This window comes from Phyllobates terribilis, unplaced genomic scaffold (assembly GCF_046119375.1).
Source record: "Phyllobates terribilis strain yellow unplaced genomic scaffold, ASM4611937v1 Scaffold_5__5_contigs__length_657084704, whole genome shotgun sequence".
Classification (NCBI taxonomy): Eukaryota; Metazoa; Chordata; class Amphibia; order Anura; family Dendrobatidae; genus Phyllobates; species Phyllobates terribilis.
The window spans coordinates 305,391,888-305,417,358 of NW_027362765.1; positions in this window are offsets into that span (position 1 = coordinate 305,391,888).

Genomic DNA, 25,471 nt, shown 5'->3' on the forward strand with positions numbered 1-25,471 from the left:
GAACAATGGAAAAGTTCTGATGCATTTTTAAACGTCAGCAGAATTCCGAGAACGATGAAAGAGTTCCGAAGCATTTTTAAACTTCAGCAGAATTCCGGGAACAATGGAAGATTTCCGAAGTATTTTTAAACTTCAGCAGAATTCCGAGAACAATGTAAGAGATAAGAAGCATTTTTAAACGTCAGAAGAATTCCGAGAACAATGGAAGAGTTCCAAAGCATTTTTAAACGTCAGCGGAATTACGAGAACAATGGAAGAGTTCCGAAGAATTTTTAAACGTTAGCGGAATTCCGAGAACAATGGAAGAGTTGCGAAGCATTTTTAAACATCAGCGGAATTCCGAGAACAATGGAAAAGTTCCGAAGCATTTTTAAATGTCAGCGGAATTCCAAGAAAAATGGAAGGTTTCCGAAGCATTTTTATACATCAGCAGAAATACAAGAACAATGGAAAAGTTCCGAAACATTTTGAAATGTCAGCGGAAGTTTGAGAATAATGGAAGAGTTCCGAAGCATTTTTAAATGGCAGCGGAATTCCGAGAACAATGGAGGAGTTGCAAAGCATTTTTAAACGTCAGCAGAATCCTGAGAAAAATGGAAGAGTTCCGAAGCATTTTTAAACTTCAGCAGAATTCCGAGAACAATGGAATAGATCGGAACCATTTTTAAAGGTCAGTAGAATTTCGAGAACAATGGAAGAGTTCCGAAGCATTTTTAAACTTCAGCGGAATTCTGAGAACAATAGAAGAGTTCCGAAGCATTTTTAAACGTCAGCGGAATTACAAGAACAATGGAGGAGTTCCGAAGCATTTTTACTCGTCAGCGGAATTCCGAGAACAATGGAAGAGTTCCGAAGCATTTTTAAACATCAGCGGAAGTCCACGAACAATGGAAGAGTTCCGAAGCATTTTTGAATGTCAGCGGAATTCCTTGAGCAATGAAAGTGTTCCGAAGCAGTTTTAAACTTCAGCGGAATGCTGGGAACAATGGAAGAGTTCGGAAGCATTTTTATACTTCAGCAGAATTCCGGGAACAATGCAAGAGTTCCGAAGCATTTTTAAACTTCAGCAGAATTCCGAGAACAATTGAAGTGTTCCGAAGCATTTTTAAACATCAGCGGAATTCTGAGAACAATGTAAGAGTTCAGAAGCATTTTTAAACTTCATCGGAAATCCTTTAACAATGGAAGAGTTCCGAAGCATTTTTAAACGTCAGCGGAATTCCGAGAACAATGTAAGAGTTCCGAAGCATTTTTAAACATCAGCGGAGTTACGAGAACAATGGAAGAGTTCCGAAGCATTTTTGTACGTCAGCGGAATTCCGAGAACAATGGAAAAGTACCGAAGCATTTTAAAACGTCTGCGGAATTCTGAGAAAAATGGAAGAGTTCCGAAGCATTTTTAAACTTCAGCAGAATTCTGAGAACAATGGAAGAGTTCCAAAGCCTTTTTAAACTTCAGCAGAATTCCGAGAACAATGAAAGAGTTCCGAAGCCTTTTTAAACGTCAGCAGAATTCCGAGAACAATGGAAGAGTTCCGAAGCATTTTTAAACTTCAGCGGAATTCTGAGAATAGTGGAAGAGTACCTAAGCATTTTTAAACTTCAGCGGAATTCCGAGAATAGTGGAAGAGTACCTAAGCATTTTTAAACTTCAGCGGAATTCCGGGAACAATGGAAGAGTTCCGTAGCATTTTTAAACTTCAGCAGAATTCCGGGAACAATGGAAGAGTTCCGAAGCATTTTTAAACATCAGCGGAATTACGAGAACAATGGAAGAGTTCCGAAGCATTTTTAAACATCAGCAGAATTCTGAGAACAATGGAAGAGTTCCGAAGCATTTTTAAACGTCAGCGGAATTACGAAAACAATGGAAGAGTTCCGAAGCATTTTTAAATGTTAGCGGAATTCCGAGAACAATGGAAGAGTTCCGAAGCATTTTTAAACATCAGCGGAATTCCGAGAACAATGGAAAAGTTCCGAAGCATTTTTAAATGTCAGCGGAATTCCAAGAAAAATGGAAGGGTTCCGAAGGATTTTTAAACATCAGCAGAATTACAAGAACAATGGAAGAGTTCCGAAGCATTTTGAAATGTCAGCGGAAGTTTGAGAAAAATGGAAGAGTTCCGAAGCATTTTTAAATGGCAGCGGAATTCCGAGAACAATGGAGGAGTTCCAAAGCATTTTTAAACATCAGCGGAATCCTGAGAAAAATGGAAGAGATCAGAAGCATTTTTAAACTTCAGCAGAATTCCGGGAACAATGGAAGAGTTCCGAAGTATTTCTAAACTTCAGCAGAATTCCGGGAACAATGGAAGAGTTCTGAATTATTTTTAAATTTCAGCAGAATTCCGAGAACAATGGAAGAGATCAGAAGCATTTTTAAACGTCAGCAGAATTCCGAGAACAATGGAAGAGTTCCAAAGCATTTTTAAACGTCAGCATTATTCCGAGAACAATGTAAGAGTTCCGAAGCATTTTTAAACATCAGCGGAATTACGAGAACAATGGCAGAGTTCCGAAGCATTTTTAAACATCAGCAGAATTCTGAGAACAATGGAAGAGTTCCGAAGCATTTTTAAACGTCAGCGGAATTACGAAAACAATGGAAGAGTTCCGAAGCATTTTTAAATGTTAGCGGAATTCCGAGAACAATGGAAGAGTTCCGAAGCATTTTTAAACATCAGCGGAATTCCGAGAACAGTGGAAAAGTTCCGAAGCATTTTTAAATGTCAGCGGAATTCCAAGAAAAATGGAAGGGTTCCGAAGGATTTTTAAACATCAGCAGAATTACAAGAACAATGGAAGAGTTCCGAAGCATTTTGAAATGTCAGCGGAAGTTTGAGAAAAATGGAAGAGTTCCGAAGCATTTTTAAATGGCAGCGGAATTCCGAGAACAATGGAGGAGTTCCAAAGCATTTTTAAACATCAGCGGAATCCTGAGAAAAATGGAAGAGATCAGAAGCATTTTTAAACTTCAGCAGAATTCCGGGAACAATGGAAGAGTTCTGAAGTATTTCTAAACTTCAGCAGAATTCCGGGAACAATGGAAGAGTTCTGAATTATTTTTAAATTTCAGCAGAATTCCGAGAACAATGGAAGAGATCAGAAGCATTTTTAAACGTCAGCAGAATTCCGAGAACAATGGAAGAGTTCCAAAGCATTTTTAAACGTCAGCATTATTCCGAGAACAATGTAAGAGTTCCGAAGCATTTTTAAACATCTGCGGAATTACGAGAACAATGGAAGAGTTCCGAAGCATTTTTAAACTTCAGCTCTATTCCATAAACAATGGAAGAGTTCTAAAGCATTTTTAAACGTCAGCGGAATTACGAAAACAATGGAAGAGTTCCGAAGCATTTTTAAACTTCATAGGAATTCTGAGAACAATGGATGAGTTCCAAAGCATTTTTAAATGTCAGCAGATTTCCGAGAACAATGGAAGAATTCCGATGCATTTTTAAATGTCAGCGGAATTCCGAGAACAATGAAAGTGTTATGAAGCATATTAAAACTTCAGCGGAATTCCTAGAACAATGGAAGAGTTTCAAAGCATTTTAAAACTTCAGCGGAATTTCCTAGAACAATGGAAGAATTCCAAAGCATTTTTAAAATTCAGCGGAATTCCGAGAACAATGAAAGAGTTCCGAACATTTTTAAACTTCAGCAGAATTACAAGAACAATGGAAGAGTTTCAAAGCATTTTTAAACATCAACGGAATTCCGAGAACAATGGAAAAGTTCTGATGCATTTTTAAACGTCAGCAGAATTCCGAGAACGATGAAAGAGTTCCGAAGCATTTTTAAACTTCAGCAGAATTCCGGGAACAATGGAAGATTTCCGAAGTATTTTTAAACTTCAGCAGAATTCCGAGAACAATGTAAGAGATAAGAAGCATTTTTAAACGTCAGAAGAATTCCGAGAACAATGGAAGAGTTCCAAAGCATTTTTAAACGTCAGCGGCATTCCGAGAACAATGTAAGAGTACCGAAGAATTTTCAAATGTCAGCAGAATTCCGAGAACAATGGAATAGTTCCGAAGAATTTTTAAATTACAGGAGAATTCCGAGAACAATGGTAAGTGTTCCAAACCATTTTTAAATGTAAGCAGAATTCTGAGAAAAATGGAAGAGTTCCGAAGCATTTTTAAACTTCAGCGGAATTCTGAGAACTATGGAAGAGTTCCAAAGCCTTTTTAAACTTCAGCGGAATTCCGAGAACAATGAAAGAGATCCGAAGCCTTTTTAAACTTCAGCAGAATTCTGAGAACAATGGAAGAGTTCCGAAGCATTTTTAAACATCAGCAGAATTCTGAGAAAAGTGGAAGAGTTCCAAAGCATTTTTAAATGTCAGCGGAATACCTTGAGCAATGAAAGAGTTCCGAAGCATTTTTAAACTTCAGCGGAATTCCGGGAACAATGGAAGAGTTCCGTAGCATTTTTAAACTTCAGCAGAATTCCGGGAACAATGGAAGAGTTCCAAAGCATTTTTAAACGTCAGCGGAATTCCGAGAACAATGTAAGAGTTCCGAAGCATTTTTAAACATCAGCGGAGTTACGAGAACAAGGGAAGAGTTCCGAAGCATTTTTGTACGTCAGCGGAATTCCGAGAACAATGGAAAAGTACCGAAGCATTTTAAAACGTCTGCGGAATTCTGAGAAAAATGGAAGAGTTCCGAAGCATTTTTAAACTTCAGCAGAATTCTGAGAACAATGGAAGAGTTCCAAAGCCTTTTTAAACTTCAGCAGAATTCCGAGAACAATGAAAGAGTTCCGAAGCCTTTTTAAACGTCAGCAGAATTCCGAGAACAATGGAAGAGTTCCGAAGCATTTTTAAACTTCAGCGGAATTCTGAGAATAGTGGAAGAGTACCTAAGCATTTTTAAACTTCAGCGGAATTCCGAGAATAGTGGAAGAGTACCTAAGCATTTTTAAACTTCAGCGGAATTCCGGGAACAATGGAAGAGTTCCGTAGCATTTTTAAACTTCAGCAGAATTCCGGGAACAATGTAAGAGTTCCGAAGCATTTTTAAACATCAGCGGAATTACGAGAACAATGGAAGAGTTCCGAAGCATTTTTAAACATCAGCGGAATTCCGAGGACAATGGAAAAGTTCCGAAGCATTTTTAAATGTCAGCGGAATTCCAAGAAAAATGGAAGGGTTCCGAAGGATTTTTAAACATCAGCAGAATTACAAGAACAATGGAAGAGTTCCGAAGCATTTTGAAATGTCAGCGGAAGTTTGAGAAAAATGTAAGAGTTCCGAAGCATTTTTAAATGGCAGCGGAGTTCCGAGAACAATGGAGGAGTTCCAAAGCATTTTTAAGCGTCAGCGGAATCCTGAGAAAAATGGAAGAGTTCCGAAGAATTTTTAAACGTTAGCGGAATTCCGAGAACAATGGAAGAGTTCCGAAGCATTTTTAAACATCAGCGGAATTCTGAGAACTATGGAAGAGTTCCAAAGCATTTTTAAACTTCAGCGGAATTCCGAGAACAATGAAAGAGATCCGAAGCCTTTTTAAACTTCAGCAGAATTCTGAGAACATCAGAAGAGTTCCGAAGCATTTTTAAACATCAGGAGAATTCTGAAAAAAGTGGAAGAGTTCCAAAGCATTTTTAAATGTCAGCGGAATTCCTTGAGCAATGAAAGAGTTCCGAAGCATTTTTAAACTTCAGCGGAATTCCGGGAACAATGGAAGAGTTCCGTAGCATTTTTAAACTTCAGCAGAATTCCGGGAACAATGGAAGAGTTCCGAAGCATTTTTAAACATCAGCGGAATTACGAGAACAATGGAAGAGTTCCGAAGCATTTTTAAACATCAGCAGAATTCTGAGAACAATGGAAGAGTTCCGAAGCATTTTTAAACGTCAGCGGAATTACGAAAACAATGGAAGAGTTCCGAAGCATTTTTAAATGTTAGCGGAATTCCGAGAACAATGGAAGAGTTCCGAAGCATTTTTAAACATCAGCGGAATTCCGAGAACAGTGGAAAAGTTCCGAAGCATTTTTAAATGTCAGCGGAATTCCAAGAAAAATGGAAGGGTTCCGAAGGATTTTTAAACATCAGCAGAATTACAAGAACAATGGAAGAGTTCCGAAGCATTTTGAAATGTCAGCGGAAGTTTGAGAAAAATGGAAGAGTTCCGAAGCATTTTTAAATGGCAGCGGAATTCCGAGAACAATGGAGGAGTTCCAAAGCATTTTTAAACATCAGCGGAATCCTGAGAAAAATGGAAGAGATCAGAAGCATTTTTAAACTTCAGCAGAATTCCGGGAACAATGGAAGAGTTCCGAAGTATTTCTAAACTTCAGCAGAATTCCGGGAACAATGGAAGAGTTCTGAATTATTTTTAAATTTCAGCAGAATTCCGAGAACAATGGAAGAGATCAGAAGCATTTTTAAACGTCAGCAGAATTCCGAGAACAATGGAAGAGTTCCAAAGCATTTTTAAACGTCAGCATTATTCCGAGAACAATGTAAGAGTTCCGAAGCATTTTTAAACATCAGCGGAATTTCGAGAACAATGGCAGAGTTCCGAAGCATTTTTAAACATCAGCAGAATTCTGAGAACAATGGAAGAGTTCCGAAGCATTTTTAAACGTCAGCGGAATTACGAAAACAATGGAAGAGTTCCGAAGCATTTTTAAATGTTAGCGGAATTCCGAGAACAATGGAAGAGTTCCGAAGCATTTTTAAACATCAGCGGAATTCCGAGAACAGTGGAAAAGTTCCGAAGCATTTTTAAATGTCAGCGGAATTCCAAGAAAAATGGAAGGGTTCCGAAGGATTTTTAAACATCAGCAGAATTACAAGAACAATGGAAGAGTTCCGAAGCATTTTGAAATGTCAGCGGAAGTTTGAGAAAAATGGAAGAGTTCCGAAGCATTTTTAAATGGCAGCGGAATTCCGAGAACAATGGAGGAGTTCCAAAGCATTTTTAAACTTCATAGGAATTCTGAGAACAATGGATAAGTTCCAAAGCATTTTTAAATGTCAGCAGATTTCCGAGAACAATGGAAGAATTCCGATGCATTTTTAAATGTCAGCGGAATTCCGAGAACAATGAAAGAGTTATGAAGCATATTAAAACTTCAGCGGAATTCCTAGAACAATGGAAGAGTTTCAAAGCATTTTAAAACTTCAGCGGAATTTCCTAGAACAATGGAAGAATTCCAAAGCATTTTTAAAATTCAGCGGAATTCCGAGAACAATGAAAGAGTTCCGAACATTTTTAAACTTCAGCAGAATTACAAGAACAATGGAAGAGTTTCAAAGCATTTTTAAACATCAACGGAATTCCGAGAACAATGGAAAAGTTCTGATGCATTTTTAAACGTCAGCAGAATTCCGAGAACGATGAAAGAGTTCCGAAGCATTTTTAAACTTCAGCAGAATTCCGGGAACAATGGAAGATTTCCGAAGTATTTTTAAACTTCAGCAGAATTCCGAGAACAATGTAAGAGATAAGAAGCATTTTTAAACGTCAGAAGAATTCCGAGAACAATGGAAGAGTTCCAAAGCATTTTTAAACGTCAGCGGCATTCCGAGAACAATGTAAGAGTACCGAAGAATTTTCAAATGTCAGCAGAATTCCGAGAACAATGGAATAGTTCCGAAGAATTTTTAAATTACAGGAGAATTCCGAGAACAATGGTAAGTGTTCCAAACCATTTTTAAATGTAAGCAGAATTCTGAGAAAAATGGAAGAGTTCCGAAGCATTTTTAAACTTCAGCGGAATTCTGAGAACTATGGAAGAGTTCCAAAGCCTTTTTAAACTTCAGCGGAATTCCGAGAACAATGAAAGAGATCCGAAGCCTTTTTAAACTTCAGCAGAATTCTGAGAACAATGGAAGAGTTCCGAAGCATTTTTAAATGTCAGCGGAATACCTTGAGCAATGAAAGAGTTCCGAAGCATTTTTAAACTTCAGCGGAATTCCGGGAACAATGGAAGAGTTCCGTAGCATTTTTAAACTTCAGCAGAATTCCGGGAACAATGGAAGAGTTCCAAAGCATTTTTAAACATCAGCGGAATTACGAGAACAATGGAAGAGTTCCGAAGCATTTTTAAACATCAGCAGAATTCTGAGAACAATGGAAGAGTTCCGAAGCATTTTTAAATGTCAGCGGAATTCCGAGAACAATGGAAGAGTTCTGAAGAATTTTTAAACGTTAGCGGAATTCCGAGAACAATGGAAGAGTTGCGAAGCATTTTTAAACATCAGCGGAATTCCGAGAACAATGGAAAAGTTCCGAAGCATTTTTAAATGTCAGCGGAATTCCAAGAAAAATGGAAGGGTTCCGAAGCATTTTTAAACATCAGCAGAAATACAAGAACAATGGAAGAGTTCCGAAACATTTTGAAATGTCAACGGAAGTTTGAGAATAATGGAAGAGTTCCGAAGCATTTTTAAATGGCAGTGGAATTCCGAGAACAATGGAGGAGTTGCAAAGCATTTTTAAACGTCAGCAGAATCCTGAGAAAAATGGAAGAGTTCCGAAGCATTTTTAAACGTCAGCGGTATTCCGAGAACAATGTAAGAGTTCCGAAGCATTTTTAAACATCAGCAGAAATACGAGAACAATGGAAGAATTCCGAAGCATTTTTAAACTTCAGCGGAATTCCACTAACAATGGAAGAGTTCCGAATCATTTTTAAGCATCAGCGCAATTCCGAGAACAATGGAAGAGTTCCGAAGCATTTTTAAACGTCAGCGGAATTACGAGAACAATGGAAGAGTTCCGAAGAATTTTTAAACGTTAGCGGAATTCCGAGAACAATGGAAGAGTTCCGAAGCATTTTTAAACATCAGCGGAATTCTGAGAACTATGGAAGAGTTCCAAAGCATTTTTAAACTTCAGCGGAATTCCGAGAACAATGAAAGAGATCCGAAGCCTTTTTAAACTTCAGCAGAATTCTGAGAACAATGGAAGAGTTCCGAAGCATTTTTAAACATCAGGAGAATTCTGAAAAAAGTGGAAGAGTTCCAAAGCATTTTTAAATGTCAGCGGAATTCCTTGAGCAATGAAAGAGTTCCGAAGCATTTTTAAACTTCAGCGGAATTCCGGGAACAATGGAAGAGTTCCGAAGAATTTTTAAACGTTAGCGGAATTCCGAGAACAATGGAAGAGTTCCGAAGCATTTTTAAACATCAGCGGAATTCTGAGAACTATGGAAGAGTTCCGAAGCATTTTTAAACATCAGCGGAATTACGAGAACAATGGAAGAGTTCCGAAGCATTTTTAAACATCAGCAGAATTCTGAGAACAATGGAAGAGTTCCGAAGCATTTTTAAACGTCAGCGGAATTACGAAAACAATGGAAGAGTTCCGAAGCATTTTTAAATGTTAGCGGAATTCCGAGAACAATGGAAGAGTTCCGAAGCATTTTTAAACATCAGCGGAATTCCGAGAACAGTGGAAAAGTTCCGAAGCATTTTTAAATGTCAGCGGAATTCCAAGAAAAATGGAAGGGTTCCGAAGGATTTTTAAACATCAGCAGAATTACAAGAACAATGGAAGAGTTCCGAAGCATTTTGAAATGTCAGCGGAAGTTTGAGAAAAATGGAAGAGTTCCGAAGCATTTTTAAATGGCAACGGAATTCCGAGAACAATGGAGGAGTTCCAAAGCATTTTTAAACATCAGCGGAATCCTGAGAAAAATGGAAGAGATCAGAAGCATATTTAAACTTCAGCAGAATTCCGGGAACAATGGAAGAGTTCCGAAGTATTTCTAAACTTCAGCAGAATTCCGGGAACAATGGAAGAGTTCTGAATTATTTTTAAATTTCAGCAGAATTCCGAGAACAATGGAAGAGATCAGAAGCATTTTTAAACGTCAGCAGAATTCCGAGAACAATGGAAGAGTTCCAAAGCATTTTTAAACGTCAGCGGTATTCCGAGAACAATGTAAGAGTTCCGAAGCATTTTTAAACATCTGCGGAATTACGAGAACAATGGAAGAGTTCCGAAGCATTTTTAAACTTCAGCTCTATTCCATAAACAATGGAAGAGTTCTAAAGCATTTTTAAACGTCAGCGGAATTACGAAAACAATGGAAGAGTTCCGAAGCATTTTTAAACTTCATAGGAATTCTGAGAACAATGGATGAGTTCCAAAGCATTTTTAAACGTCAGCAGATTTCCGAGAACAATGGAAGAATTCCGATGCATTTTTAAATGTCAGCAGAATTCCGAGAACAATGAAAGAGTTATGAAGCATATTAAAACTTCAGCGGAATTCCTAGAACAATGGAAGAGTTTCAAAGCATTTTAAAACTTCAGCGGAATTTCCTACAACAATGGAAGAATTCCAAAGCATTTTTAAAATTCAACGGAATTCCGAGAACAATGAAAGAGTTCCGAACATTTTTAAACTTCAGCAGAATTACAAGAACAATGGAAGAGTTTCGAAGCATTTTTAAACATCAACGGAATTCCGAGAACAATGGAAAAGTTCTGATGCATTTTTAAACGTCAGCAGAATTCCGAGAACGATGAAAGAGTTCCGAAGCATTTTTAAACTTCAGCAGAATTCCGGGAACAATGGAAGATTTCCGAAGTATTTTTAAACTTCAGCAGAATTCCGAGAACAATGTAAGAGATAAGAAGCATTTTTAAACGTCAGAAGAATTCCGAGAACAATGGAAGAGTTCCAAAGCATTTTTAAACGTCAGCGGCATTCCGAGAACAATGTAAGAGTACCGAAGAATTTTCAAATGTCAGCAGAATTCCGAGAACAATGGAATAGTTCCGAAGAATTTTTAAATTACAGGAGAATTCCGAGAACAATGGTAAGTGTTCCAAACCATTTTTAAATGTAAGCAGAATTCTGAGAAAAATGGAAGAGTTCCAAAGCCTTTTTAAACTTCAGCGGAATTCCGAGAACAATGAAAGAGATCTGAAGCCTTTTTAAACTTCAGCAGAATTCTGAGAACAATGGAAGAGTTCCGAAGCATTTTTAAACATCAGCAGAATTCTGAGAAAAGTGGAAGAATTCCAAAGCATTTTTAAATGTCAGCGGAATTCCTTGAGCAATGAAAGAGTTCCGAAGCATTTTTAAACTTCAGCGGAATTCTGGGAACAATGGAAGAGTGCCGTAGCATTTTTAAACTTCAGCAGAATTCCGGGAACAATGGAAGGGTTCCAAAGCATTTTTAAACATCGGCGGAATTACGAGAACAATGGAAGAGTTCCGAAGCATTTTTAAACGTCAGCGGAATTACAAGAACAATGGAGGAGTTCCGAAGCATTTTTACTCGTCAGCGGAATTCCGAGAACAATGGAAGAGTTCCGAAGCATTTTTAAACATCAGCGGAAGTCCACAAACAATGGTAGAGTTCCGAAGCATTTTTGAATGTCAGCAGAATTCCTTGAGCAATGAAAGTGTTCCGAAGCAGTTTTAAACTTCAGCGGAATGCTGGGAACAATGGAAGAGTTCGGAAGCATTTTTATACTTCAGCAGAATTCCGGGAACAATGCAAGAGTTCCGAAGCATTTTTAAACTTCAGCAGAATTCCGAGAACAATTGAAGTGTTCCGAAGCATTTTTAAACATCAGCGGAATTCTGAGAACAATGTAAGAGTTCAGAAGCATTTTTAAACTTCATCAGAAATCCTTTAACAATGGAAGAGTTCCGAAGGATTTTTAAACGTCAGCGGAATTCCGAGAACAATGTAAGAGTTCCGAAGCATTTTTAAACATCAGCGGAGTTACGAGAACAATGGAAGAGTTCCGAAGCATTTTTGTACGTCAGCGGAATTCCGAGAACAATGGAAAAGTACCGAAGCATTTTAAAACGTCTGCGGAATTCTGAGAAAAATGGAAGAGTTCCGAAGCATTTTTAAACTTCAGCAGAATTCTGAGAACAATGGAAGAGTTCCAAAGCCTTTTTAAACTTCATCAGAATTCCGAGAACAATGAAAGAGTTCCAAAGCCTTTTTAAACGTCAGCAGAATTCCGAGAACAATGGAAGAGTTCCGAAGCATTTTTAAACTTCAGCGGAATTCTGAGAATAGTGGAAGAGTACCTAAGCATTTTTAAACTTCAGCGGAATTCCGAGAATAGTGGAAGAGTACCTAAGCATTTTTAAACTTCAGCGGAATTCTGAGAATAGTGGAAGAATACCTAAGCATTTTTAAACTTCAGCGGAATTCCGAGAGCAATGGAAAAGTTCCGAAGCATTTTTAAACGTCTGTGGAATTACGAGAACAATGGAAGAGTTCCGAAGCATTTTTAAATGTTAGCGGAATTCCGAGAACAATGGAAGAGTTCCGAAGTATTTTTAAACATCAGCGGAATTCTGAGAACTATGGAAGAGTTCCGAAGCATTTTTAAACTTCAGCGGAATTCCGGGAACAATGGAAGAGTTCCGTAGCATTTTTAAACTTCAGCAGAATTCCGGGAACAATGTAAGAGTTCCGAAGCATTTTTAAACATCAGCGGAATTACGAGAACAATGGAAGAGTTCCGAAGCATTTTTAAACATCAGCAGAATTCTGAGAACAATGGAAGAGTTCCGAAGCATTTTTAAACGTCAGCGGAATTACGAGAACAATGGAAGAGTTCCGAAGCATTTTTAAATGTTAGCGGAATTCCGAGAACAATGGAAGCGTTCCGAAGCATTTTTAAACATCAGCGGAATTCCGAGGACAATGGAAAAGTTCCGAAGCATTTTTAAATGTCAGCGGAATTCCAAGAAAAATGGAAGGGTTCCGAAGGATTTTTAAACATCAGCAGAATTACAAGAACAATGGAAGAGTTCCGAAGCATTTTGAAATGTCAGCGGAAGTTTGAGAAAAATGGAAGAGTTCCGAAGCATTTTTAAATGGCAGCGGAGTTCCGAGAACAATGGAGGAGTTCCAAAGCATTTTTAAACGTCAGCGGAATCCTGAGAAAAATGGAAGAGTTCCGAAGCATTTTTAAACTTCAGCAGAATTCCGGGAACAATGGAAGAGTTCTGTAGTATTTTTAAACTTCAGCAGAATTCCGGGAACAATGGAAGAGTTCCGAATTATTTTTAAACTTCAGCAGATTCCGAGAACAATGGAAGAGATCAGAAGCATTTTTAAACGTCAGCAGAATTCCGAGAACAATGGAAGAGTTCCAAAGCATTTTTAAACGTCAGCGGTATTCCGAGAACAATGTAAGAGTTCCGAAGCATTTTTAAACATCTGCGGAATTACGAGAACAATGGAAGAGTTCCGAAGCATTTTTAAACTTCAGCTCTATTCCATAAACAATGGAAGAGTTCCAAAGCATTTTTAAACGTCAGCGGAATTACGAGAACAATGGAAGAGTTCCGAAGCATTTTTAAACTTCATAGGAATTCTGAGAACAATGGATGAGTTCCAAAGCATTTTTAAACGTCAGCAGATTTCCGAGAACAATGGAAGAATTCCGAAGCATTTTTAAATGTCAGCGGAATTCCGAGAACAATGAAAGAGTTATGAAGCATATTAAAACTTCAGCAGAATTCCTAGAACAATGGAAGAGTTTCAAAGCATTTTAAAACTTCAGCGGAATTTCCTAGAACAATGGAAGAATTCCAAAGCATTTTTAAAATTCAGCAGAATTCCAAGAACAATGAAAGAGTTCCGAACATTTTTAAACTTCAGCAGAATTACAAGAACAATGGAAGAGTTTCAAAGCATTTTTAAACATCAACGGAATTCCGAGAACAATGGAAAAGTTCTGATGCATTTTTAAACGTCAGCAGAATTCCGAGAACGATGAAAGAGTTCCGAAGCATTTTTAAACTTCAGCAGAATTCCGGGAACAATGGAAGATTTCCGAAGTATTTTTAAACTTCAGCAGAATTCCGATAACAATGTAAGAGATAAGAAGCATTTTTAAACGTCAGAAGAATTCCGAGAACAATGGAAGAGTTCCAAAGCATTTTTAAACGTCAGCGGCATTCCGAGAACAATGTAAGAGTACCGAAGAATTTTCAAATGTCAGCAGAATTCCGAGAACAATGGAATAGTTCCGAAGAATTTATAAATTACAGGAGAATTCCGAGAACAATGGTAAGTGTTCCAAACCATTTTTAAATGTAAGCAGAATTCTGAGAAAAATGGAAGAGTTCCGAAGCATTTTTAAACTTCAGCGGAATTCTGAGAACTATGGAAGAGTTCCAAAGCCTTTTTAAACTTCAGCGGAATTCCGAGAACAATGAAAGAGATCTGAAGCCTTTTTAAACTTCAGCAGAATTCTGAGAACAATGGAAGAGTTCCGAAGCATTTTTAAACATCAGCAGAATTCTGAGAAAAGTGGAAGAATTCCAAAGCATTTTTAAATGTCAGCGGAATTCCTTGAGCAATGAAAGAGTTCCGAAGCATTTTTAAACTTCAGCGGAATTCTGGGAACAATGGAAGAGTTCCGTAGCATTTTTAAACTTCAGCAGAATTCCGGGAACAATGGAAGGGTTCCAAAGCATTTTTAAACATCGGCGGAATTACGAGAACAATGGAAGAGTTCCGAAGCATTTTTAAACGTCAGTGGAATTACAAGAACAATGGAGGAGTTCCGAAGCATTTTTACTCGTCAGCGGAATTCCGAGAACAATGGAAGAGTTCCGAAGCATTTTTAAACATCAGCGGAAGTCCACGAACAATGGTAGAGTTCCGAAGCATTTTTGAATGTCAGCGGAATTCCTTGAGCAATGAAAGTGTTCCGAAGCAGTTTTAAACTTCAGCGGAATGCTGGGAACAATGGAAGAGTTCGGAAGCATTTTTATACTTCAGCAGAATTCCGGGAACAATGCAAGAGTTCCGAAGCATTTTTAAACTTCAGCAGAATTCCGAGAACAATTGAAGTGTTCCGAAGCATTTTTAAACATCAGCGGAATTCTGAGAACAATGTAAGAGTTCAGAAGCATTTTTAAACTTCATCAGAAATCCTTTAACAATGGAAGAGTTCCGAAGGATTTTTAAACGTCAGCGGAATTCCGAGAACAATGTAAGAGTTCCGAAGCATTTTTAAACATCAGCGGAGTTACGAGAACAATGGAAGAGTTCCGAAGCATTTTTGTACGTCAGCGGAATTCCGAGAACAATGGAAAAGTACCGAAGCATTTTAAAACGTCTGCGGAATTCTGAGAAAAATGGAAGAGTTCCGAAGCATTTTTAAACTTCAGCAGAATTCTGAGAACAATGGAAGAGTTCCAAAGCCTTTTTAAACTTCAGCAGAATTCCGAGAACAATGAAAGAGTTCCGAAGCCTTTTTAAACGTCAGCAGAATTCCGAGAACAATGGAAGAGTTCCGAAGCATTTTTAAACTTCAGCGGAATTCTGAGAATAGTGGAAGAGTACCTAAGCATTTTTAAACTTCAGCGGAATTCCGAGAATAGTGGAAGAGTACCTAAGCATTTTTAAACTTCAGCGGAATTCTGAGAATAGTGGAAGAGTACCTAAGCATTTTTAAACTTCAGCGGAATTCCGAGAGCAATGGAAAAGTTCCGAAGCATTTTTAAACGTCTGTGGAATTACGAGAACAATGGAAGAGTTCCGAAGCATTTTTAAATGTTAGCGGAATTCCGAGAACAATGGAAGAGTTCCGAAGTATTTTTAAACATCAGCGGAATTCTGAGAACTATGGAAGAGTTCCGTAGCATTTTTAAACTTCAGCAGAATTCCGGGAACAATGTAAGAGTTCCGAAGCATTTTTAAACATCAGCGGAATTACGAGAACAATGGAAGAGTTCCGAAGTATTTTTAAACATCAGCAGAATTCTGAGAACAATGGAAGAGTTCCGAAGCATTTTTAAACGTCAGCGGAATTACGAGAACAATGGAAGAGTTCCGAAGCATTTTTAAATGTTAACGGAATTCCGAGAACAATGGAAGCGTTCCGAAACATTTTTAAACATCAGCGGAATTCCGAGGACAATGGAAAAGTTCCGAAGCATTTTTAAATGTCAGCGGAATTCCAATAAAAATGGAAGGGTTCCGAAGGATTTTTAAACATCAGCAGAATTACAAGAACAATGGAAGAGTTCCGAAGCATTTTGAAATGTCAGCGGAAGTTTGAGAAAAATGGAAGAGTTCCGAAGCATTTTTAAATGGCAGCGGAGTTCCGAGAACAATGGAGGAGTTCCAAAGCATTTTTAAAAGTCAGCGGAATCCTGAGAAAAATGGAAGAGTTCCGAAGCATTTTTAAACTTCAGCAGAATTCCGGGAACAATGGAAGAGTTCTGTAGTATTTTTAAACTTCAGCAGAATTCCGGGAACAATGGAAGAGTTCCGAATTATTTTTACACTTCAGCAGATTCCGAGAACAATGGAAGAGATCAGAAGCATTTTTAAACGTCAGCAGAATTCCGAGAACAATGGAAGAGTTCCAAAGCATTTTTAAACGTCAGCGGTATTCCGAGAACAATGTAAGAGTTCCGAAGCATTTTTAAACATCTGCGGAATTACGAGAACAATGGAAGAGTTCCGAAGCATTTTTAAACTTCAGCTCTATTCCATAAACAATGGAAGAGTTCCAAAGCATTTTTAAACGTCAGCGGAATTACGAGAACAATGGAAGAGTTCCGAAGCATTTTTAAACTTCATAGGAATTCTGAGAACAATGGATGAGTTCCAAAGCATTTTTAAACGTCAGCAGATTTCCGAGAACAATGGAAGAATTCCGAAGCATTTCTAAATGTCAGCGGAATTCCGAGAACAATGAAAGAGTTATGAAGCATATTAAAACTTCAGCGGAATTCCTAGAACAATGGAAGAGTTTCAAAGCATTTTAAAACTTCAGCGGAATTTCCTAGAACAATGGAAGAATTCCAAAGCATTTTTAAAATTCAGCAGAATTCCGAGAACAATGAAAGAGTTCCGAACATTTTTAAACTTCAGCAGAATTACAAGAACAATGGAAGAGTTTCAAAGCATTTTTAAACATCAACGGAATTCCGAGAACAATGGAAAAGTTCTGATGCATTTTTAAACGTCAGCAGAATTCCGAGAACGATGAAAGAGTTCCGAAGCATTTTTAAACTTCAGCAGAATTCCGGGAACAATGGAAGATTTCCGAAGTATTTTTAAACTTCAGCAGAATTCCGAGAACAATGTAAGAGATAAGAAGCATTTTTAAACGTCAGAAGAATTCCGAGAACAATGGAAGAGTTCCGAAGAATTTTTAAACGTTAGCGGAATTCCGAGAACAATGGAAGAGTTGCGAAGCATTTTTAAACATCAGCGGAATTCCGAGAACAATGGAAAAGTTCCGAAGCATTTTTAAATGTCAGCGGAATTCCAAGAAAAATGGAAGGGTTCCGAAGCATTTTTAAACATCAGCAGAAATACAAGAACAATGGAAGAGTTCCGAAACATTTTGAAATGTCAGCGGAAGTTTGAGAATAATGGAAGAGTTCCGAAGCATTTTTAAATGGCAGCGGAATTCCGAGAACAATGGAGGAGTTGCAAAGCATTTTTAAACGTCAGCAGAATCCTGAGAAAAATGGAAGAGTTCCGAAGCATTTTTAAACGTCAGCGGTATTCCGAGAACAATGTAAGAGTTCCGAAGCATTTTTAAACATCAGCAGAAATACGAGAACAATGGAAGAATTCCGAAGCATTTTTAAACTTCAGCGGAATTCCACTAACAATGGAAGAGTTCCGAATCATTTTTAAGCATCAGCGCAATTCCGAGAACAATGGAAGAGTTACGAAGCATTTTTAAACATCAGCGCTATTCCATAAAAAATGGAAGAGTTCCAAAGCATTATGAAACTTCAGCGGAATTCCGAGAACAATAGAAGAGTTCGGAAGCATTTTTAAACTTCAGCGGAATTCCGAGAACAATGGAAGAGTTCCAAAGCATTATTAAACTTCAGCGGAATTTCCTAGAACAATGGAAGAATTCCAAAGCATTTTTAAACTTCAGCGGTATTCCGAGAACAATGAAAGAGTTCCGAACATTTTTAAACTTCAACAGAATTACGAGAACAATGGAAGAGTTTCGAAGCATTTTTAAACATCAACGGGATTCCGAGAACAATGGAAAAGTTCTGATGCATTTTTAAACGTCAGCAGAATTCCGAGAATAATGAAATATTTCCAAAGCATTTTTAAACTTCAGCAGAATTCCGGGAACAATGGAATAGTTCGGAAGCATTTTTAAACTTCAGCGGAATTCCGAGAACAATGGAAGAGTTCCAAAGGTTTTTTGTACTTCAGCGGAATTTCGAGAACAATGGAAGAGTTTTGAAGCATTTTTAAACTTCATAGGAATTCTGAGAACAATGGATGAGTTCCAAAGCATTTTTAAATGTCAGCGGATTTCCGAGAACAACGGAAGAGTTCCGAAGCATTTTTAAATGTCAGCGGAATTCCGAGAACAATGGAAGAGTTGTGAAGCATTTTAAAACTTCAGTGGAATTCCTAGAACAATGGTAGAGTTTCAAAGCATTTTAAAATTTCAGCGGAATTTCCTAGAACAATTTAAGAGTTCCGAAGCATTTTTAAATGTCAGCGGAATTCCTTGAGCAATGAAAGAGTTCCGAAGCATTTTTAAACTTCAGCAGAATTCTGGGAACAGTGGAAGAGTTCCGTAGCATTTTTAAACTTCAGCAGAATTCCGGGAACAATGGAAGAGTTCCGAAGCATTTTTAAGCTTCAGCAGAATTCCGAGAACAATGGAAGAGATCGGAAGCATTTTTAAAGGTCAGCAGAATTTTGAGAACAATGGAAGAGTTCCGAAGCATTTTTAAACTTCAGCGGAATTCAGAGAACAATAGAAGAGTTCCGAAACATTTTTAAACGTCAGCGGAATTACGAGAACAATGGAAGAGTTCCGAAGCATTTTTATTTGTCAGCAGAATTCCAAGAACAATGGAAGAGTTCCGAAGCATTTTTAAACATCAGCGGAATTCCACGAACAATGGAAGAGTTCCGAAGCAATTTTGAATGTCAGCGGAATTCCTTGAGCAATGAAAGAGTTCCGAAACATTTTTAAACTTCAGCGGAATGCTGGGAACAATGGAAGAGTTCGGAAGCATTTTTATACTTCAGCAGAATTCCGGGAACAATGGAAGAGTTCCGAAGCATTTTTAAACTTCAGCAGAATTCCGAGAACAATTAGAGTGTTCCTAAGCATTTTTAAACATCATCGGAATTCTGAGAACAATGTAAGAGTTCAGAAGCATTTTTAAACTACATCGGAAGTCCTATAACATTGGAAGAGTTCCGACGCATTTTTAAACTTCAGCGGAATTCCGAGAACAATGTAAGAGTTCCGAAGCATTTTTAAACATCAGCGGAATTACGAGAACAATGGAAGAGTTCCGAAGCATTTTTAAACGTCACCGGAATTCCGAGAACAATGGAGAAGTACAGAAGCATTTTTAAACGTTAGCGGAATTCTGAGAAAAATGGAAATGTTCCGAAGCATTTTTAAACTTCAGCAGAATTCTGAGAACAATGGAAGAGTTCCAAAGCCTTTTTAAACTTCAGCAGAATTCCGAGAACAATTGAAGTGTTACGAAGCATTTTTAAACATCAGCAGAATTCTGAGAACAATGTAAGAGTTCAGAAGCATTTTTAAACTTCATCAGAAATCCTATAACAATGGAAGAGTTCCGACGCATTTTTAAACGTCAGCGGAATTCCGAGAACAATGTAAGAGTTCCGAAGCATTTTTAAACATCAGCGGAATTACGAGAACAATGGAAGAGTTCCGAAGCATTTTTTAAACGTCACCGGAATTCCGAGAACAATGGAAAAGTACAGAAGCATTTTTAAACGTTAGCGGAATTCTGAGAAAAATGGAAGAGTTCCGAAGCATTTTTAAACTTCAGCAGAATTCTGAGAACAATGGAAGAGTTCCAAAGCCTTTTTAAACTTCAGCAGAATTCCGAGAACAATGAAAGAGTTCCAAAGCCTTTTTAAACATCAGCAGAATTCCGAGAACAATGGAAAAGTTCCGAAGCATTTTTAAACTTCAGCGGAATTCTGAGAATAATGGAAGAGTACCTAAGCATTTTTAAACTTCAGCGGAATTCCGAGAACAATGGAGAAGTTCCGAAGCATTTTTAAACGTCAGCGGAATTACGATAACAATGGAAGAGTTCCGAAGCATTTTTAAACGTCAGCGGAATTCCGAGAACAATGTAAGAGTTCCGAAGCATTTTTAAACATCAGCGGAATTCCGAGAACAATGGAAGAGTTCCGAAGCATTTTTAAACATCAGCAGAATTCTGAGGAAAATGGAAGAGTTCCGAAGCATTTTTAAATGTCAGCGGAATTCCTTGAGCAATGAAAGAGTTCCGAAGCATTTTTAAACTTCAGCAGAATTCTGGGAACAATGGAAGAGTTCCGTAGCATTTTTAAACTTCAGCAGAATTCCGGGAACAATGGAAGAGTTCCGAAGCATTTTTAAGCTTCAGCAGAATTCCGAGAACAATGGAAGAGATCGGAAGCATTTTTAAAGGTCAGCAGAATTTTGAGAACAATGGAAGAGTTCCGAAGCATTTTTAAACTTCAGCGGAATTCTGAGAACAATAGAAGAGTTCCGAAACATTTTTAAACGTCAGCGGAATTACGAGAACAATGGAAGAGTTCCGAAGCATTTTTATTTGTCAGCAGAATTCCGAGAACAATGGAAGAGTTCCGAAGCATTTTTAAACATCAGCGGAATTCCACGAACAATGGAAGAGTTCCGAAGCAATTTTGAATGTCAGCGGAATTCCTTGAGCAATGAAAGAGTTCCGAAACATTTTTAAACTTCAGCGGAATGCTGGGAACAATGGAAGAGTTCGGAAGCATTTTTATACTTCAGCAGAATTCCGGGAACAATGGAAGAGTTCCGAAGCATTTTTAAACTTCAGCAGAATTCCGAGAACAATTGAAGTGTTCCTAAGCATTTTTAAACATCAGCGGAATTCTGAGAACAATGTAAGAGTTCAGAAGCATTTTTAAACTACATCGGAAATCCTATAACATTGGAAGAGTTCCGACGCATTTTTAAACGTCAGCGGAATTCCGAGAACAATGTAAGAGTTCCGAAGCATTTTTAAACATCAGCGGAATTACGAGAACATGGGAAGAGCTCCGAATCATTTTTAAACGTCACCGGAATTCCGAGAACAATGGAAAAGTACCGGAGCATTTTTAGACGTTAGCGGAATTCTGAGAAAAATGGAAGAGTTCCGAAGCATTTTTAAACTTCAGCAGAATTCTGAGAACAGTGGAAGTGTTCCAAAGCCTTTTTAAACTTCAGCAGAATTCCGAGAACAATGAAAGAGTTCCGAAGCCTTTTTAAACGTCAGCAGAATTCCGAGAACAATGGAAAAGTTCCGAAGCATTTTTAAACTTAGTGTTGAGCCACCCCCGTAGTGTTCGAGTTCGGTTCGGTTCGTCGAACACCCGTGTGTTCGCCGAACTGTTCGTCGAACTGTTCGTCGAACATCTTCGAACACCGTTAAAACCAATGGCGGGCAAACAAAAACACATAGAAACACATAGAAAACACCTTCAAAGGTGTCCAAAAGCTGACAAACTGCTCAGAAGACATAACTAACACATGGAAAAGTGACAAGTACATATAGTCATGCGAAAATAAAAGAGGTGGAGGAGTAAAAGGAGGGGGAGACAAAGATATAGGCATGTCATGCCCTTCTAAAATCCAAAAAGTGAGAAGCCGACAAGGCCAGTCCGCTCCTGCCCGTGCCACCTCCGTGTCGCCAGGTTTGTGCCAGAGCCGCGGTGAACCCTGATGGCCAGCCCCCCTCTCCCAATACTGGTGCCTGTCCGCTGGTGGGTCGAGCGAGCCCCCCTGTGGTGGAGGCAGCTCTAAGCTTTTTAATTTAAATTGTCTCTCTAATTTGAATGAATACACTTTAAATCCATTTACAAGGATCTATTGGAGGGCAAGTCTCATGCCAGCAGCCGCGTAATTCCAGCTCCAGTATCGTCCACTAAAGCTGCTGCAGTTAAAAAGCTTTTGTAAGGATCGAGCTCGGCTGTCCACCTCAAGGCATCCTACTGCCAGTCCCAGCCCCTATGCCTTGGGGTGCCTCCTGATGCTCTTCACTGAGTATCCCATGGTCCCGAAGCATTTCCTTTGAAAAAATTAAGTGTCTAAACTACAGGTGGTGTAGCTTGCTTAACAGCCGGGATAATCCGCTGACTAGCAGACATTGTTACTAGGCACAAAGTATTTCCTGGGCTAGATGCAGTTAAAAATTTGTAATTAGATACTCTCGTTGGATGCTGAGAAAGCATTCCATAGAGTCTCCTGGCACGCCATATATGATTCTCTTAAAAAGCTTGGGGTAGGGGTCTAGGGGACCCTTTTATAGCCAAAATCACGGCCCTGTATCACAATACGTCACCTAGGCTGAAGATAAGTGGAACTGTAGCACCCTGAGGGCTCGGTTGCTACAGAGGTATTGCACCTCACCCAGAGGTGTGATATCTCACTCTCAGGTAAGGATGGAGTTTGGATCAGGACCCGACACCTGCATGCATTACACCACATTGCCGTGGGGCAGGGCGATCAATATGCCTCTGAGATGGGCACGACAGTCCCTGTCCCTGGTTGGAGTGGGGGGAGGGAACACTGAGGAAGGGGAACCCTGTAATGCAGGAGCAGGGAGGAAGCAGTTCCTGGGTGCATTGAGAAGGGAGTATAAAAGGTGGGCACCATCTTAGTTCAGTGCAGAGAAGTCTGAGCAGAAGTAGCAGGGAGCAGGGGCTCTGCATGAGCTCTGCTCCGGAGGCGGGCCTAGTAACAGAGGCCCAGGCCTGGAAGAGGGAGAAGGAAGGAAGAGGAGCGGAGAAGGCTCCAGGAACGAGGAATGAAGGGATCCCAGGGGTGCGGACGGGCGAGTCGCCACCGTACGCCCGAATCCACCTGCGTGGAGGGGTCAGGCCAAAGGGGGAGACCGGTCCCCGAAACTAATGGAGGCAGGAAACGACCCTCAGCTAGAAACCGGAGGCTGTGACATTTTATGTGGCGCAGCCCCTCGCTACACCCGCTAGGAAGGCACCACATAGGGTCAGGGAAACTGGCGCCAAGTTTACCAAGAGGAGGCCCGAGGCAGCCGGACAGAAGGGTTGGTAAGAAAGGCCAGACAAAGGACACACAAAGGGGGTCCTGTGAAGCGCTCCAAAGTTATCTGGGAGTTGTCTGAGCCCCTCACCTGGTGAGCACAGTACGACGTGGGCAGCCGTTACCTGCAGACGTGGTCTGGATAATAAGAACTGTGAGTAAAGGCCCTGGACTGCATCACTGACTCCGTGTCATTACTGCTGCTGCCCTGCACCATCACCCCCATCCTCCGCATACACTGCCCTGAGGCTATACTCCTCCCGTGGGGAGTTATGCTACGCTCTGCTGCACCCACAACACCAGCCTCAGCGGTCTGCCCTGGAGCGGCGGTTCACTCTAACCGCAATCCACGGGTGGCGTAGTCGGACATTTAAACATCAAAACCACATAAATAGTTCCGCCACTGGTTTGACCGCCCTGAGCCACGGAACCGGGTTGCCGCCACGGAGACTACAACCACCAGCATCCACCAAAAAGGGTCCGGCTCCAGGTGTCCCAAGGCCCAGGGGGCGCGTCAGAACATTTTCATCACCTTTCACAATCACCAATGGGACAAGGCAGGGATGTTCTCTGTCCCCTCTCTTATACATCCTAGTGACGGAGCACCTGCTCTCATCAATTCGCCATAACCCCAATATTATGTGGATTGAGGTGGGAGGCACCGAGTACAAGTGCTCTCTATTTGCTGATGATGTCCTAGTATATATCACTCAATCACATATATCCATCCATGCTGTTATGGCTGAAATAGATCACTTTGTTACATGGTCAAATTTTAAAATCAATGCACTGAAGTCTGAGGCCCTCGATGTCTCCCTCCCCAAGTCCATATAGGATTCCATCCAGTCCAACTTTCCCTTTGCCTGGCCCTCACAGGGTATCAAATACTTAGGAATTCCTATTCATAGAGACCTCTCCCATCTATGTTATCTTAATTTTGGGCCCTTTATTGAACAACTCCATACAGACCACGGTTGGCAAGTTAGAACTGTAAGATTCACTACGTGAACCACTGGTGTTTTGTGGAAAAGCACATGTACACTGTGTTCCAAATTATTATGCAAAAAGTGTTTAGGAGTGATAAGGGAAGAATTTGTTTGTTTGTCAGTTAAACTCATTGATGGTGATGTGTGTCAGGGCTCTTTATATCACTGTAAGCAATTGCAGACACCAGTGCTAATTAGTTTGGCAGGTGTGTCCAATGAAAGGCAAGACTACTTAAGAAGGCTCTCTCACATTATTCAGCAGCCTACATTTTCTGCCAAAATGGGAAAGAAAAAGGATGTGTCGGCTGCTGAGAAGCAACAAATTGTGGAGTGTTTAGGTCAAGGCATGACTAAAATCAGCATTGTGCGATGATCAGGATGAAGTGTCTTGGCAATCAAGAAGTATGTAGCTGATTCACAGTACACACGTGTGCGTGCTGATAAGGGCAAATTGAGGACTCTTTCCTACAGGCAATTACGTCAGGTTGAAAGAGCAGCGGCAAAAAAGCCTTGTCATAGCAGCAGACAAATTTTTGAAGCTGCTTGTGCCTCCAACGTCCCCCGAACAACAAGATGCAGGGTCCTTCAGAGGTTTGCAGCTGTGCATACGCCATCCTGTCGACCTCCTCTATCCACTTCACACAAGCAGAAACGGCTCCAGTGGGCCAAACATTACATGAAGACTGATTTCAAAACTGTTTTGTTCACGGATGAGTGCCGTGCAGCGCTCGATGGTCCATATGGATGGAGTGGAGGATGGCTGGTTGATGGACACCCCACGCAAACACGGCTACAGCGCCAACAAGGAGGAGGTGGAGTAATGTTTTGGGCTGGAATCATGGGGAGAGAGATTGTCGGCCCCTTTAGGATCCCTGAAGGCGCTAAAGATGAACTCCATAATGTATGTGGTTTTTCTCAAACAGCACTTCCTGCCATGGTTCAAGAAGAAGAACCGTGTATTTCACAGCAAGATCATTTTTCTGCATGATAATGCACCATCTCTTGCTGCACATAAAACATCTGCATCTCTGGCTGATATGGGCATAAAAGGGGACAAACTTATGGTGTGACCCCCATGCTCCCCTGACCTCTACCCTATTCAGAACCTTTGGAGCATCATTAAAAGGAGTGTCTATGATGGCGGGAGGCAGTTCACATCTAAGCAACAGCTCTGGGAGGGTATTCTGTCCTCATGCAAAACAATTGAAGCAGAAACCATCCAAAACCTGACAAATTCAATGGACGAGAGAGTTCAGAAGCTCCTTTCGAACAAGGGGTCCTATGTGAAAATGTAACATCACCTAGAATAAAGTTTTGAGTTGAAAACTGTTTGATTTCAGTTTCTAACAACCTGCTAATGCTTATAATTTCAAAAATGACCATTTTTTTGGTCTCTATTAAAATGAAAAGGTTGATCGAAAAGTTTGGGGGATCTAAGAGTG